Source organism: Rhamphochromis longiceps, linkage group LG23 (genome assembly GCF_057381845.1).
Source record: "Rhamphochromis longiceps isolate RC_006_pf linkage group LG23, R_longiceps_female_GT1.1, whole genome shotgun sequence".
Lineage (NCBI taxonomy): Eukaryota > Metazoa > Chordata > Actinopteri > Cichliformes > Cichlidae > Rhamphochromis > Rhamphochromis longiceps.
Window position 1 is genome coordinate 18317428 of NC_140578.1, and position 15749 is coordinate 18333176.

Sequence of the window (15749 nt, forward strand, 5' to 3'; positions counted from 1 at the left end):
ATGACGAAGTTTCTATACAGCTGGGTGGGTGCTATGAAGTTAATGATGTTGAACTTTATTTTGTTCATAAGTTATTAGAGTTGCCAACCGTCCCGTCTTGTATTCAGAGAAAATATTACGCGTTTCTTATTGAGGTGAAAAGGAACAGTTTGTCCCGTAATTCAGCTACAATGAAAAAGGCACAAAGCTGGAGTTATTCTGTGTCTTTGCTGCACAGCTGCCTCTTCTTCTTTCATTCTCCCCCCTCCCTCTCCCGTTTCTACTTCAATCATGAAAACTGATCAATGATCAGCTGATCGGCTCTCTTGTTTGTTTATCGCTCACTTTGCGCCAGAAAGAGGAAACCAGCGGATGTCGCGCTAAACAACAGCAGCACGTTTAAGCTTGATCAGCTATTGTTAGAATTTATTTAATATTAATTTCTAGTATCAGCTGATGTTTGCTGGAGCCACAGCTGCAAAAAAGCTGCTGGTCATGATGTCGGTTTGGATATGTGGTGAGAGGGAAACATGAAGATGAAACCAGGAGATGTCCTTACTGGATCATCGGAGCTGAACAGGTGATGGAGAAACAGGTTTACCTTTTAGGTGACATGAATGAGTTGAAGGGAAGTTATGAACTGTTTCTGAGAGACAAATAACACCAGGATCCTTTTCTATGTAGCTGACAGCTGGTAACTGTGCAGGGGCGGATCTAGCAAAGTGTTGCCAGGGGGGCATGTAGGGCATTAACAGGGAAAGGGGGGCACAAAGAAATACTTTTCTTTCTTATCCTCATTTAAAATGTCTAGCTTTTAAAAAATTATTATCTGAATCTTACAACAAACGATTGATAGATTGATGCATATATACCATCAAAACAGTGTACATCACTGTCACAACAGTGTTTATTTTCATTCAAAGGCTTTATGATTTTTCCTATAATGGTGGGCGGTCTCTAGTCAAAATGCCCGGGCCAATTTTCTGTCCCAGTCCAGCCCTGTATGCAGCTCATCTGCAGTCTGGTGTTGCCTACATCTTCCTATTCAGAAGACAGAATTTCCAAGTTCTGAGTACAATCGAAAGCACCACGACTGCAGTTTTTGTGTTGGATGTAAAAGGCTCACATGACGCTGTGACGTAGGCTAGAATCATGGCAGCAGTCAATGACGGTCCAGGCGTGGGATTTCTCTCGTGGAAATATGCACATTATCTTTTCCTTTCTATTGGTAGGTGGCACAGTGCACTTGTGGCAAGTAAGCAAGCTAGAAGACTGGCAAAGTTATGGAAGAAACACATTAACAAGAGAATTCTGAGTAAAACCAAAGTTACTTTCCCTAGTAACTAGTTACTTTGAAAGTAACGAGTAACTTGAAGTAACTGAGTTACTTTTGAGAGAAGTAACTAGTAATGTAACTAAGTTACTATTTTAAAGTAACTTACCCAACACTGGTATTAACCGGCGCACCCGTCAGTATCCCCACCTTACCGACGGGCTGAGTCTTTTAACCGTGAGGGACAGGCGTCCGCGAAATGCCCCTTCTTCCCGCACCCAAAACACTCACCCACCAGTTGTCTTCTCCTCCGGTTGAATTTAGTCCATCCCAGCTGCATGGGTTGCTCCTCGTCAGCAGGTGAGTCCAGTCGGAACTCCGACGCCCCCTACTGACCGTCGCCCCTCTCCAGTCCGCCTGCCAAACTCCCGCATATGGTCGTCTAGACTGATACACATGTTAACCAGGGCACTTAATGATTTAGGAAGCTCTTTAGTAGCCAACTCACGTTTGTGTTCTCATTTAAGCTCTTTAGAAAGGCTCCTCGTAGCGCCTTCTCCTCCCAGCCAGTCTCCTCAGCCAGGATCCAAAAATCCACGGAGAAGTCTGCCACGCTCCGCCGGCCCTGCTTTAATGTAAACATGTGATAAGCAGAACTGTCAGGGTTAGATCCTTTGTCAAACACACATTGAAAATCACTATATGAGATGGAAGGCTGGGCGCTCAGGACTGCTTGAGCCCACAGCAGAGCTTGTTAGTGATGTGCGGATCGATCCTGAAATATCGATTCCTCCGATACCAATCATTTATGTTCTAGAATCGATTCTCACATTAAAATATCGATATTTTAGTAATTTAGGGTAAATTTGTAGTTTATCATTAACAGGAACACAGTGAAAAGAAACTATAACATTCGGATTGTCTACATTCAAAGGAACTACTTCCTCTTCCGCCTTTCACAGTTATGTGCGAAATACAGCTGTATAAATGTCTTGCAGCCCCTTGGCGCGCGCACTCACAACAATGGCTGAGCGTAATTGTGCGGATGTATTTGACCTCCATAAACACCTGAGACGTGGTTTGCGATACATGTGGCAAAAAAGTGAGGTGTTGTGGCCATACCTGCCAACCTTGAGACATCAGAATTAGGGAGACATTCAAAAGGGCTGTTGGGGAGGGGGGGGGGGGGTGATGAATACATTTTACAGTGTTTATTTATCAGATAAAATATGTTAAATGTCACCGTTATTATTGGCCGGCCCAGAAACAGCGGGGGTGTCCAAATTCAGAGGCTGCTTCCACCTGAGGACCCGGCCTTCGCGGTCTAAAGAAAGCCGGGTAGTACGTCACGTGCTCCCTCGGTGGAGTGAAACTCTGCCGTCTGCTCCTTGCTATCTAAAATATAACTGGGCGCTGGCGTAAACTCTCGACCGTCTCACACTTTGTTTAATTAGTTTTCTGTTTGACGTTTATTCAGCTGTGTGAAAACCCCGGAGGAACCATCCTGAGGGATTAATAAAGTTAAATTTAATTTAATCTAATCGAATAACTTTAATCTCAGCCAAACCGATTTACTCACGAACAAATAAAACACTGAAAAAGCCAAACAACACTTTTAAGTTATCAAAGTGACTTATACATGTTTAACCTGAGTAATGAAAGACTGCGGGGGTTTGAAGACGATTTGTCGATCGGCTCAGATATTTGAAGTTTACACAGCTACATTCTCACCTGAAAATATGTTAAAAGTTTTTTGCGACCCAGAAAGAGAAATAAGAGTGATATTAAAACTAAGTCGCTGCCGTCATTGTTGGAGACTGGAATTGGCTGGGCCGCGCTATGAATTCTGCGATATGGTTTTTCAATTTTGTTGTCCGGGTGGAAAATCGGGAGAAATTCGGGAGAATGGTGGCTCCGGGAGATTTTTGGGAGGGGCACTGAAATTCGGTATTCTCCCGGAAAAATCGAGAGGGTTGGCATGTATGGTTGTGGCAACATCACTGACCTTGTCAAACACCTCAGAGTAAATCATATCACAGACTATGACGAGCGTATATTGAGGTGAACTGAAGAGGAGGAGAGGGACAGGTGCTGCTAGGGCGAGACAGACGTCTCTCACGGAGTCCTTCAGTGCTGCAGGGAGGCAATGTTTTCAAATAGCACAACTTCAATTTTTTTTTATTTCTATATGATGAACTCTGCATTATTAAGTGATAAGAACAAGTAATCTGATGTCCTGTAATCATTATGACGCTATAATGTGAGATACAATAAATAAAAGTTTTTGTACAAAGTATCGGTATCGGATCAGTATCGTCGATACCACCCTGAATATTACTTGGTATCGGATCGGAAAGGAAATCAGTGGTATCGCACATCACTAGAGCTTGTCCTGTCATGAGCTCAACCATGAGGGTGATCTTGGCAATATAAGAGGCATAAGCTCGAGTCTGCTGCCTAAAAATCAGAGAGCATTGAGTCAAAAATCCCCAGCTTTTGTCCAAATCTCCACTGAATTTTTCAGGTACAGGTAACGTGTGTTCTCGCTATGGCGGAGATGGAGGAAGAGGACAGGCCGCCGCTACATTTAGAAGCTCTACTGAACAAAAAACGTATTGTACCGTATCTTTCAAACAGCTACCCTGCTTATTTTTTCAAACATGCATCCAGATTTTTCTTTAATAAAACATGTAACCTGCATTTTACCACATTTTTAAAAGCATGTATCCTTTTTCAAAAATGTATCCTGATATGGCCACCCTTCCAAGGCCCTGAGAAATTAGCTGAATCACTATGGGTTAAGGATGAGGACTTACCCTATGAACCCACATAAACGGTGATGACTTGTGAAGTTACAAGTCTTTTCTGTAAAAAAAGCATTTTTATTTTGTATATAAATAAATGTTGATGTTGTGCGACGGGATTGTGTGCTTCAATTTTACTTATAATGTGCCAAATCAGCACAACGGACGGCTCAAGACGATGCCGTCCAGAGTAAGGATCTTGTTAGACACAGTGTTTACAAGATTTTCAAGTCCTGTTACAATAACCTCAGTTTTATCTGAACTTTGAAGCAGAAAATTAAAGCTCATCTATCTAAAACATCCCAACAGTTTAACCAATAAATAATCTGGGTATTATCTGCATAGTAGTGAAAATGTATGCTATGCCTTCTAAAGCATGTATAATGTAAACAGAACTGGTATTAGCACAGAAGCCCGTGGAGCTTCATAATTAACCTCAGTGTGTGTGAAGAGGACTCTCCATTTAATGATAGCTGTAATAAAATGTTATGGTCAGCGGTATCAGATGCTGCAATTTGGTCTAGCAGGAAAAATTTCAACATTTCAATATGAATGAAGGCTGAAAACTAATTAGATTAATTTCTGATTACCTTTTCTGTGGTTCTTCAAGTTTGTAACACCGAACATATTAAAGGATGATTTAAGGCTGTCTTGGACTTAAGGTTCACAGGAACAGTTTAATTAGACAGCCATTTACTATTTTTCTTTATTTTCTTGCTTTCATCACTGACATGTTCAATACGCTAACTATATCAGATGAAAAAATAAATCCCTGTGTAGTTAAAAAAAACTTTAATTTAATCAAACTGAAATGTTGCTGAACTCTGATGAACGTGTCTTTTAATCTTGTCAACAAGACTACGGTACCAAATCAACTTGATGAAGATCTCCTTTGAAAAATACATACTCACGAGTAGAGCTGGGCGATAGAACGATAACGATATGTATTGCGAAATAACTTTTTCTCAATAGAAAAACTAAACTATTGCGATAGGCCTCGCCGCTCTTGTCCTCTTAAAAAAAAAAGAACAGCCAATCCAAATTAAGTAGTGCAGAGCCGAACCAATCACAGCTGCAGCGTCACGTCACATGACTTGTTACGTACAGCACAAGTGCCAAGTCGCACATGTGTATTTGTTTTGGGAAGCAGCCAGCCGCCGTGCCGCCCGGGTAATGGAGGAAACGAGTGTGCCGACTAGAGAAAAATCAACCGAGAGCAGGACCGAAGGTTACCGAAGAGAAAACTGATGATGGTTCCAATGCCGGACAGGTTGTCGAACGGAAGAGCCATAGAAGTTCCGTAGTGTGAAGGTATTTCGGCTATTTCAAGTCTGACAAAAAACAGAGTAGCGTGCACTGTAAATTGTGCCGAAAGCAAGTCTGGAAATACAATAAAGCGGTGCATGCTCAATCTCTGACTGGAAGCGCTAATTCGTCATTCGGCTTTTGTCAGACTAATGTAACTGTTAAAACTGTTTGAAAAGCTAAGCTATACAACAAGGAGAGATTGAGAATTTCCTTTTAGTTCTCAGTTTATTTGATATTGACAAAAGTTAGTCAGTTTTGTCTGTTCTATTGTAACACAAACTAAGATTTATTCTTAGAATTAAAATTTTGTTTCTAAGTGGAATTGACAATTTAGTAGCCTGTTTTGTTTGCTCTATTTTGAAACTTAAACGCTTTAGCGGCTGCCTTTTGTGTAGTTTGCAATATTTGCCGTTATTTATCTGAAAAAGTCTCATGTTTCTTAAGTACATCTACCCTGTTGAACTTATTATGGGAAATAAATATTTAAATCAAAACAAGCTGCTGATTATTTCACATTTTACTTGTGAGCAACGGCACATTTAAATCTTACAAATATAGTTATTTGGCTTATATCGTGATAGATATCGTTATCGCCTGAAATGAAAAAAACATATCGTGATATGAAAAAATCTCATATTGCCCAGCTCTACTCACGAGACAAAGTAAAAGCAGAGCCCTCACAGCTGGTAGTACAAAACACAGTGACAACTTGTGTATTAGATACCCTCACTCCAAAAGCATATCTCTATATATATGGAATCTCCAAGAATATCATCCTAAAATTGCATTCAGGGGGTTGTTACAGTAAAATAATTTTTTTTTTAAAGTAGTAAAATTTTCATCTGAAAATGTTGAATTTTAGTAAAAACAATGCTTTGTTGCTTGATACTGTCATTACAGACAAAGTGGTTGTTTAAAAGTCTTTTGTATGAAGCGTTTGAAATGCAATATGTCTCCTTATCAGCTGGAAATATTAAAGCCAGAACTTACAACACGATACTTTTTACTTTATGTACAGCGTTTCCAAAATAAGTTTTATTTCAAGTAAACAAAAAATACATTTGATTCAGGTAAAACAGATCATCACATTTATTCTTGTAAAGGGTTTTCTAAAAGGTTTTATTTCATGTAAAGTGTTTCCAAGGCTGTTAGCGCGTTGCCCTGTGTTGAACTTATTTACAGTGTGTCAGTAAAGGCCGACATGCACTTCTGGCCCCTGTGTTGAATGAGCCCATGTTGGGTTTGTGAATTTGACACCTTAAGGTTTTGAAGTTGGGGATACATGCTCCTGGTGAGCATAAGATGTCTGATATCAGCTTGACATCTCAGTTATAAATGGAATTCAAAATGTTTTTGGAAGTATGACTAATGTATAATCTGTCTTCTAAGGTAAGCACAACAAGGTCTAGAAGACTATGGGGGACAGTTTACTTCGTGCTATAAAAACACAAACCTTAATCTTTGATCTTCCAACTTTATCTTTCTGTTCTGGTTTTAGAGTTTCTGTTTATTGAGTTGTACTTTGGGAATTCCCCTGTTGTGAGACAAGGGTATGCTGGGAGAGAATATGGCATTATACAAGCAGAGTGTTTTGGCTGTATCAGTAGATCTAAGAAATACACCTGTTATTTGTTTTTAAAAAGAGTTAGCTGTGGTGGAGGTTTAATTTATAATTTTTGCATGAACTGTTCAAGAATTACAGACAGCTTTATATATTGATAGTGCAGGCATTTTTTACTTAAGTAGAAGCATAGCTGCTAGCGTCAGAAATACTCAAGTAAAAGTTTGATAATGTGCTCAAAGTAAGAAAGTCAAAGTAGTAACCTAGCTGAATATTGTGCTATAATAAAATAATATTAGCAGGTGAGACTACAAACTTAGTCTGGTGGTTGCGCCTGATAAAAAACAAAACAAAACAAACAAACAAAAAACCTATAAACTAACCCCTTGTTTAGAGGTGATTGTCAGTTTGCTGGGTTTTTAGAGACACTGAGAGTGAGAGAGATCATGTTCTACATTACTTTAAAAGTGATTTTCAGAGCTGTTGATGTATGAAACAGTGTCTATAGAGACATGGATCAACTCTGTTTATGGCACTGAGTGTTAAATTGTGACAGTTTCAATAAAGCCTGCAAAATTCTTGCATTTATACTGGGGAGCAAAGAAAAGTCAGACGTTGGTTGTACTATTGAAAACCAGTTTCATAAAAAAAACAATTAAACAGGCATGAAGACGAGTGTGTTTATAAAACTAGCGGTAAAGTATGGGAGCTATAAGGCAGACTGTTTCTGCTATCAAAACAGTTTGTGTTGTTAATACTGAATGATTCTTGGTCACAACATTTTACTCCACACACATTTGGAAAATCGCATAGTTTAACAATAAATATCCCAGTAAAGACGCTTCATTTCTTAAGAAATATGCAGAGGGAGTGATCTTTATCAAAAGTAGAAGTTTTATCTGTAGCTAAACCGTTGTACACAAGATCTTTAAAAATCTATAGTGTGTGAGGTTGTGTAAGTAAGGGGTGGCTTGCCCTTTTCACCTGCGTGTGACAAACCATCTGTTGGATCATGGATTAGACACCTCAGCATTGTGAAAGTGTGGAAACATACTCCTGGCTGAGTATAAGATTTCTGTTCACAACTTAGAATCTCAGTTCTAATTCAAATTAAAAATGTTTTTTGTAAGTATGGATAATGTATACTTTGACTTCTAAGGCATTCACACACACACACAAGAACAACATCAACACAGAGAAGAAAACAACAACAAAAAAAAACGCAATCATTAATCTTCCAACTGTATATTACTGTTCTGAATTTAGAGCCGTACTTTGGGAGTCATACTGTTGTGATACTGGGGAGAAAAGGGTAAGGTGTGTGAGACTAAACCATTACGCACAAAACTTCAAAAATCTAAAGAGTGTGTGAGACTGCTAGCTGTGTTGTCCAGCAATAAAAATAAACTTGTCTACAATGTGTTAGTAAAGAGCAACTTGTACTTCTGTCCCATTAAGCAATGGTTTAACAAATTTCACTGTAATCTATAAAAGGAATCTGGATTTAAATACAACATAGTAGTGTTAGATTAAGTGCAGGAAACACTAGTATAAGGTGTCTATGGAACAAATCTCCTTCAACATTCATAATGACCAAAGTGAGGACAACAGGCATTTCTCTCACTCAGCTGATTGTGTTTAGGGAAAAAGCAGCTAAATACACTGAGATTGCTCCACATTTTAGTGAGTTAACTCTGGATTAGGGATGGGTATCGTTTAGGTTTTATCCGATACCGGTGCCAAACCAGTACTTTTGAAACGGTGCCAGTGCTTAAACGGTGCTCAAACGGTGCTCAAACCGGTGCTTAAAGAATGGAGAACACAAAATTGGTCCAAACACCTCTCATGTTCAGCTGTTTTTTTTGTAAAAAGATAACAGTGTTAGCCTTTTCTGCAGCTATGTGGCATATATGGTATCACTCTTGGCTGGAAGCAGTGCTTAAACAATAGAAAAAACACAAACTTTGTCTAAAAACCTCTCATGTTTAACTGTTTTCCACTTTTTCTTTGGCCATTTTAGCCTTTTTGGCCAGGGTGAAGGAAGTATCTGCCATCAAACAAGAAGACAGCCGCATGTAACTACGACGGTGTTTGCTAGTTCACCTTACATGCATTAATGTAATAATGTGGTTAGCCTACTCAATGTAAATTATACACGAACAACATTAAGCTACTCACGCAGAGAAGAACGGCTGCTGCTGCATCATCATCCTCATCATTTCTGCTACACTGGCAGGGCTAGGACCCAGGACTCTCCTCTTCGGGTTTTTGGGGGATGTTGCTAACTCCGGGTCCGATAACAGGCACCACACCCGCAGTAGATGCGCTCGGTGTGAGGTCTCGCAGCAAGCTATCAAATACAGCACATTTTTCGGCTTTTAAAAAAAACGCTATGCGTCGCCAGGTGTTTCATCGGATTTGAGGTGTTACTTCCTTTGACAGTATCACAGTATCAGCTTAAAGCACTTGTTGCAGGCTGCTGAGTTTGCATATTTTGCTGTGAAGTACAGCCAGACTTTTGACCGCTTCGCCTTGGGCATTTTTAATCTGTAGCTCTGCTCTAAAAAAATGTACATACCTGGATCCGCCTACTATCCTCGGAAACGTAAAATGATTGGCTAGAATTCAAAGTGTATGACATCTCAGGGAAAAAAAGCACCGAAATAAAGCACCGAAATGTGCGCTGCTTTTCGGTCTGGTTACTACCGTCTATGTCAGAACCGGTACCGGTACCCATCCCTACTCTGGATGTCTGTGGGTTTTGTCAACATGGGGTGAACAAAAGCAGAAAAAACAGTAAAAGATTCAGACATTGAAAGTCTGGTTTATTTCATGAATACAATAAAACATTTTACAGTCCACAGAGCAAAGTAGCATACATGATAATGGATACTACAACATAACATGGACAGTGAGAAGCAAAATTCATCGTCTTACCAGCTGTTATGTTCTTTAGACTTAAAATAAACATTTGAAATTTAGTGTTTTAAGTCATGTATTTAAAAAATAAAAGTCAACACTTTTTTTTCTCAGCAGCATTACTGAAGTGACACTTTAACAATGCTTCATATCACAGTCTTTATGATGAAAAACATGTTCTCTCATTAGCAGATGTAGCAGAATACATTTATTGCAATGTATGAGCTACACTTCTTGTAAAAAAAAAAAAAAAAGCTGATTGGAAATGCATTAAAAAAAAAAGCTCCTGTCTTGACCTTCGTTCTGCGAGCACGCATGCACGCATGCGCACACACACACTCACATAGTAGCACACACACACACACACACAGATCATTAATACAAAGGATTGCAGCAGCTTTTTGGATTTTCACTCTTTGATGGATTTAATATGAATAGCCACATAAAATTCAACCAAATTTTTTGCCTTTCCTTCAATTAAGACGTGTCTTTGTCATGGTCGGACGGATGACCTGCCTATGAGTATGTGTGTGTCTCTTTCTCTCTCCTCCTCCCCACCCTTGTTGTCTCCACCCAGCGGCCGACACACCTGCACCTAATTTGCCACCCAGCTGTCACTAATGATTCTTGGTTTGGGGCCGAGGTATTTAACGGTGTGTCCTTACTGCAGTCGACGCTGGATTGTACTGGAAGCTTGGTAGTAAAGAGTGTTTGTTACTTGTAACATAGCTTTAGCCAGCTACCCTTCTCACCTGTTGTTGTCGCTCGTTTGTAGGAGGAAGTGATATGGAGCAGAAGGTTGGAGAGAAGGAGCCCGCTGGATTAAGCTCTCGGAGGAGAAACACACTCAGATAATCACTTGGGAGACTCACCTGCACACCACTGGGAATTTGGAGAGGATCACCGTTGAATTTTTGCACTTCGCTTTGTGTTTTGAAACTGTTTTTGAGCACTGTAAATAAACGCACTGTTTGCTTCGCATCCTTTCCCATTACCCATGACAGAACAATCCAGCCAGCAATGGACTCAGTGGACTCAACTCCGTCCAGCGCGTGCTCGCTCTTCAAGCTGAACGGTTGGAACGACATGAAAAAATGCAGCAGCATGTTGCCAAGGAGCAGTCCGCGCTACTACAGGTGGTATCTGAACTGAAACGTATGTTGCTTGCTACACCCAGAGCACCTGTTCAACCACCAGAGCTCCCTGCACAACCACAACCACCAGTAGAGCTTCTAAATGTAGCGGTGGCCTGTTCTCTTCCTCCATCTCCACCTCCACCACAGCGAGAACACACGTTACCTGTACCTGAAAAATTCAGTGGAGATTTGGACAAAAGCCGGGGACTTTTGACTCAATGCTCTCTGATTTTTAGGCAGCAGAGTTAGGGGGAGTTGGGGCGGTTCTCTCTCAGCGCGAGGAAGGTAAATTACACCCCTGTGCCTTTTTCTCCCATCGTCTCTCTCAGGCCAAAAGGAATTATGACGTGGATGACTGGGAACTTCTTGCCATCAAGTTGGCACTGGAGGAGTGGCGGCACTGGCTGGAGGGGAGCGAACATCCTGTTGTCGTTTGGACGGACTACAAGAACCTTGCCTACCTCCAAGCGGCTAAGCGCCTGAACGCCCAACAGGCCAGGTGGGCATTGTTTTTTGCACGGTTTGGCCTAACCATTACCTACAGGCCCGGGTCCCGGAACACGAAACCTGACGCCTTGTCACGCCAGTTCGCGCCAGACACAAACCCTGAGGAGAAGGAGAGGCCCATTCTGCTGGCCTCGTGCATTGTGGGGACCCTCACCTGGGAGATAGAAAGGGTGGTCCGGAAGGTAGATTGTATGTTCCCTCGGCGGTCAGGGGTAAGGTTATTGTAACCAGTATGTAACAAAATATATAAACAATGGGCAAATCAGAAGATTTCAGGAACGACAGGAGCCCAGAGGATGGGTAACCACAATGAAAACACAACTGCAAATGATGAAGCAATAGTTCAACTGTATTTGAAATTTGTGCACTGTATTGCCTTTACAATAACAACCAAAATTGTGTGTGCGCGCACAGATACCCAAAATAAAAAAGAAAAGAATGTTAGACCCGGGTCTTTTAAAGTGTCAATAGGATCCAGATCAGGCCTGTTTGGTGATCTGGTGAGTTATTGGTGTGAGTTCAGTCCACGATCGATGTATGGTTTGCACTGTCCTGTCCTACCACAGTTCAGGCAACCAGACTTCAAGATTCAATTCCAAATGGGCTGTGGCTCGCCATCCATTGCAATGGAAAATTATTCCTCTTCTGCGGATTTCCACAAAGTCTGTAATCCAATGTTCTCCGAGGAGTCTCGGCTCCTTTCTCCAACTCAAAAAACCTGACCTAAGAGTGAGGTCAGAATTACTTCAAATGAACACGGTTCACACTTAACTAACACTTCTGTTTAAAGTATAAATCATGAACAAAATGTGTTTCAATTTCTAATGTTGTACAACTAATCAAATTCTAAACGTTTTCATTACATGGCAATGTAGCTATCACCAATCATTAAAGCAATTCACACTGCTCATTAAAAGCAGCAAACTCAATATACTCTGCTCACGGTCAAGTAACAACAGTGATGAATAAAAGTAACACAATAAAACATTTCAATACAACAGATAGACATACTGTTTTTTCCTTAACCTAACAACAGCTAATAAGTTCTCAACTAACGCTTAACAACGGGAGTGAGCGTTTAGCACACTCGCTAGCTACTTGCATAGTACCGTCACCATTAGCGTTTGTTTTTTGAAGCGAACAACATTAACATTTCAGGATGCCGATCAGCGGCTATAACAGTTTCGTTACTCACCAGTGCAAAGCACTTCGTATTCATAAAACTAGCTTCGGCTATCCAAATCTGGCGGCTAATCAAGCAGACACCAACAGCTTCGCTGTTTCAACAGCTACCACGTTTTCCCCCACAGGTACTGCTATGGCGCGTGTGGTCTAAGCAGCCTTAGCAGCGCAACCAAACATGAAAAACAAGGCGGGACAAACAATCCCATTGGTTGGACTGCATTTGTATCCAGGTCAAAAAATAACCTTTGAGAAACAAAATAAATAAATAAATAACACAAATAATGCAATTCCATACAAAATAATTTGGATTTTTTCTTTAGAGTCTCTCTCCAATCATGAGTGCTTTTAACTGAACAAAATAAAACACCTTTAATAATAATTACAATAAACAGTCTCTAATTCCATCTGTTTGCCACTGGGCTACACTCTCCCCTCCTAAATTCATGCAAGTCCCTTTGCATGGGAGATGGCTGTGACCTCACCACTTGAGAAAGTGGCTCCTGGTAAGTTCCAACCTCCTTACTCTCTTGCAAAGCATCAGTAAAAGCTAAGCTCAAGCCTTGGAATAAGGATTGCACAATAGATATCAGTGGATTACCCAACTGGGTGTACTGCAGTCTTTCTGGCGGACCTCTATTCCTCACTGAACGTCGAAGAGTGTCCATTTTATCACCTTCCACGCTCTGTTGTGAATCTTCTTTGTTAAAGGCCTCAGGCTCAACGTCAGAGTCTTCTCTGCTTAGAAGAACATCTCCCTGAAAGGTGGATGTGTCTGCTAAGTCATTTCCACTTCCAGGTACATCAGCAGCTGAGCGTTTTTCACTCACGGCATCCAAGGCAGTATCCTCCAAAATGATTTCTGCATTTCCATGAGACAAGTCTTCTCTGACTACCGTATCATTAACAGCTAAGCAGTCTTCAGTTAAATTTATCTGTGCTGCCTCACCATCATCGGTGTCAGGGGATGATTTTGGAATCTCGTACAATGTGGTGAATCGAATGGTTTCTCTGGGACGCCTCTCACGAAACCAAACGGTATCCTCCTCTGTCTCAGAAGGTTCAGTCTCATCATACTGTTTAGCTGATTGCCGTGTTACAGGCTTGCGTGTGGAGTTTGTCATAACAGGCTTCTCCTTAGTGGGTGTGACAAAACCACAAGGGAGTAGGAGATCTCGATGGACAGTTCGCCAAGGAGCGTCTCTGTTCTCAGGTTTTATTGTGTAAACTGGGAGATCTCCCGCCTGCTTTACCACCACATAAACATCTGACTCCCACTTATCAGCAAGCTTATGTTTCCCTCTTAGGCGTACAGCACGCACTAAAACTCTGTCTCCTTCTTCCAATTTAGAAGCGGTTACACGCAAGTCAAATCTGGTCTTATTCTTGTCAGCAATTTTTGCTGCGTTTTGTGCCGCGATCCTGTAACTCTCTTCCAGACGTGACTTCAAACTGTGCACATATTGCGAATGTGACTTGTAGCCGTCGTCTCTGAGGGGAAGACCAAAAGCCAGGTCAATGGGCAATCTGGGTTTACGGCCATACATTAATTCATAAGGTGAGTACCCTGTAACGTCGTTCTTTGTACAATTGTACGCATGAACCAATGGTTTCACAAAGCTATGCCACTGTGATTTGTCCTTGTTTTCCAATGTGCCAAGCATGCTCAACAGCGTCCTATTAAAACGCTCTACAGGGTTTCCCCTAGGATGGTAGGGCGTAGTACGAATCTTGTGAACACCCAGGATGTTGCATAGTTCTTTGATGATGTGTGACTCAAAGTCAGGCCCTTGGTCACTATGCAAACGTTCAGGAATGCCGTAATGGACAATGAAATTATCCCACAGGCACTTGGCAACTGTTTGAGCTTTCTGATTGTGAGTTGGGACGGCAATGGCATACTTAGTAAAGTGGTCTGTAAGTACGAGGACGTCCTTAATATTGCTCCTATCAGGCTCAATGGACAAAAAGTCCATACAAACAAGCTCAAGAGGTCTGGTGGACTTTATGGTGACCAAAGGAGCAGCTTTTTCAGGAAGGGATTTTCTCAGAACACAGCGATCACAGGTTTTAACCTTTTTCTCAACATCTGCAGCCATCCTTGGCCAGTAAAACCTTGTTCTCACCAGGTCGAGAGTGCGTTCAATCCCTAAGTGGCCCATATCATCATGGAGGCTATGGAGGACTGTGTCTCGAAACTGCTCTGGAAGAACAAGTTGCCAGGTTACACAACCTCCATCTTGTCGTGTTCGGTACAGTATTTGATTGTGTAGCTCAAGGCGACTGAATTCCCTGATTAGTAAGGGAATATCGGGCAGTTGCTTTCTAACGGTGGGTGGAACCTTGTCCCCAGTCTCGAGTTGAGCTATAATTTCCCTCAAACACGGGTCAGCTCGTTGTTCTGCCCTTAGCTGCTCTACTGGCATATGGGGAATAACTGGTAACCCACCACACTGATCTTCATTCACAAACTCATCTGGTATAGCAGATACAGACATGGCCAAAGAGTCTACCAGGGTGAAAGCACAATCCATCTCTTTGTTTTCACTTGGGCTACAGCCAATGAGGTGCCTCTCACAGATAGCTGGGACCACGTCTGGGCCAAGAGTGACTCCTTGACCAGACAGATGTGTTTCAGTGAACCGCTGTATACGTTCCTGCTCTTTTTGTGAAACGGTGTCATTGAGCAGTTCTCCATGTGGTCGTCTTGAAAGACCGTCTGCATCAGAATTTAACTTTCCAGCTCTGTACTGAAGCTGGAAGTTAAACGTGGAGAGTGCTGCTAGCCAACGATAGCTCATTGCATCCAACTTGGCTGTAGACAGAACATATGTTAAGGGATTGCTGTCAGTTACAACCATGAATTGGCTACCATAGAGGTAATCAGAAAATTTTTCTGTAACTGCCCACTTTAGAGCTAAAAACTCTAGTTTGTGGGCAGGGTAGCGAGACTCACTCTTGGACAAACCTCGGCTAGCATATGCTATTACTCTCATCTGCCCCTCCTGCTCCTGATACAAAGCAGCACCCAACCCCATAGTGCTGGCATCCGTATGGAGAGTGTAGGGCAACTTGGGGTC

General features: G+C 41.5%; 1 long non-coding RNA gene across 1 annotated transcript; it reads right to left on the reverse strand.

Moving 5' to 3' along the window:
- Window positions 1-11815: 11815 nt before the first annotated feature.
- Window positions 11816-13329, reverse strand: LOC146641583 (uncharacterized). Its single transcript, XR_014909780.1, has 2 exons — window positions 12683-13329; window positions 11816-12210 (listed from the first exon to the last, which is right to left on the reverse strand). It is a non-coding gene; the product is annotated as an uncharacterized LOC146641583 (long non-coding RNA).
- Window positions 13330-15749: the final 2420 nt, after the last annotated feature.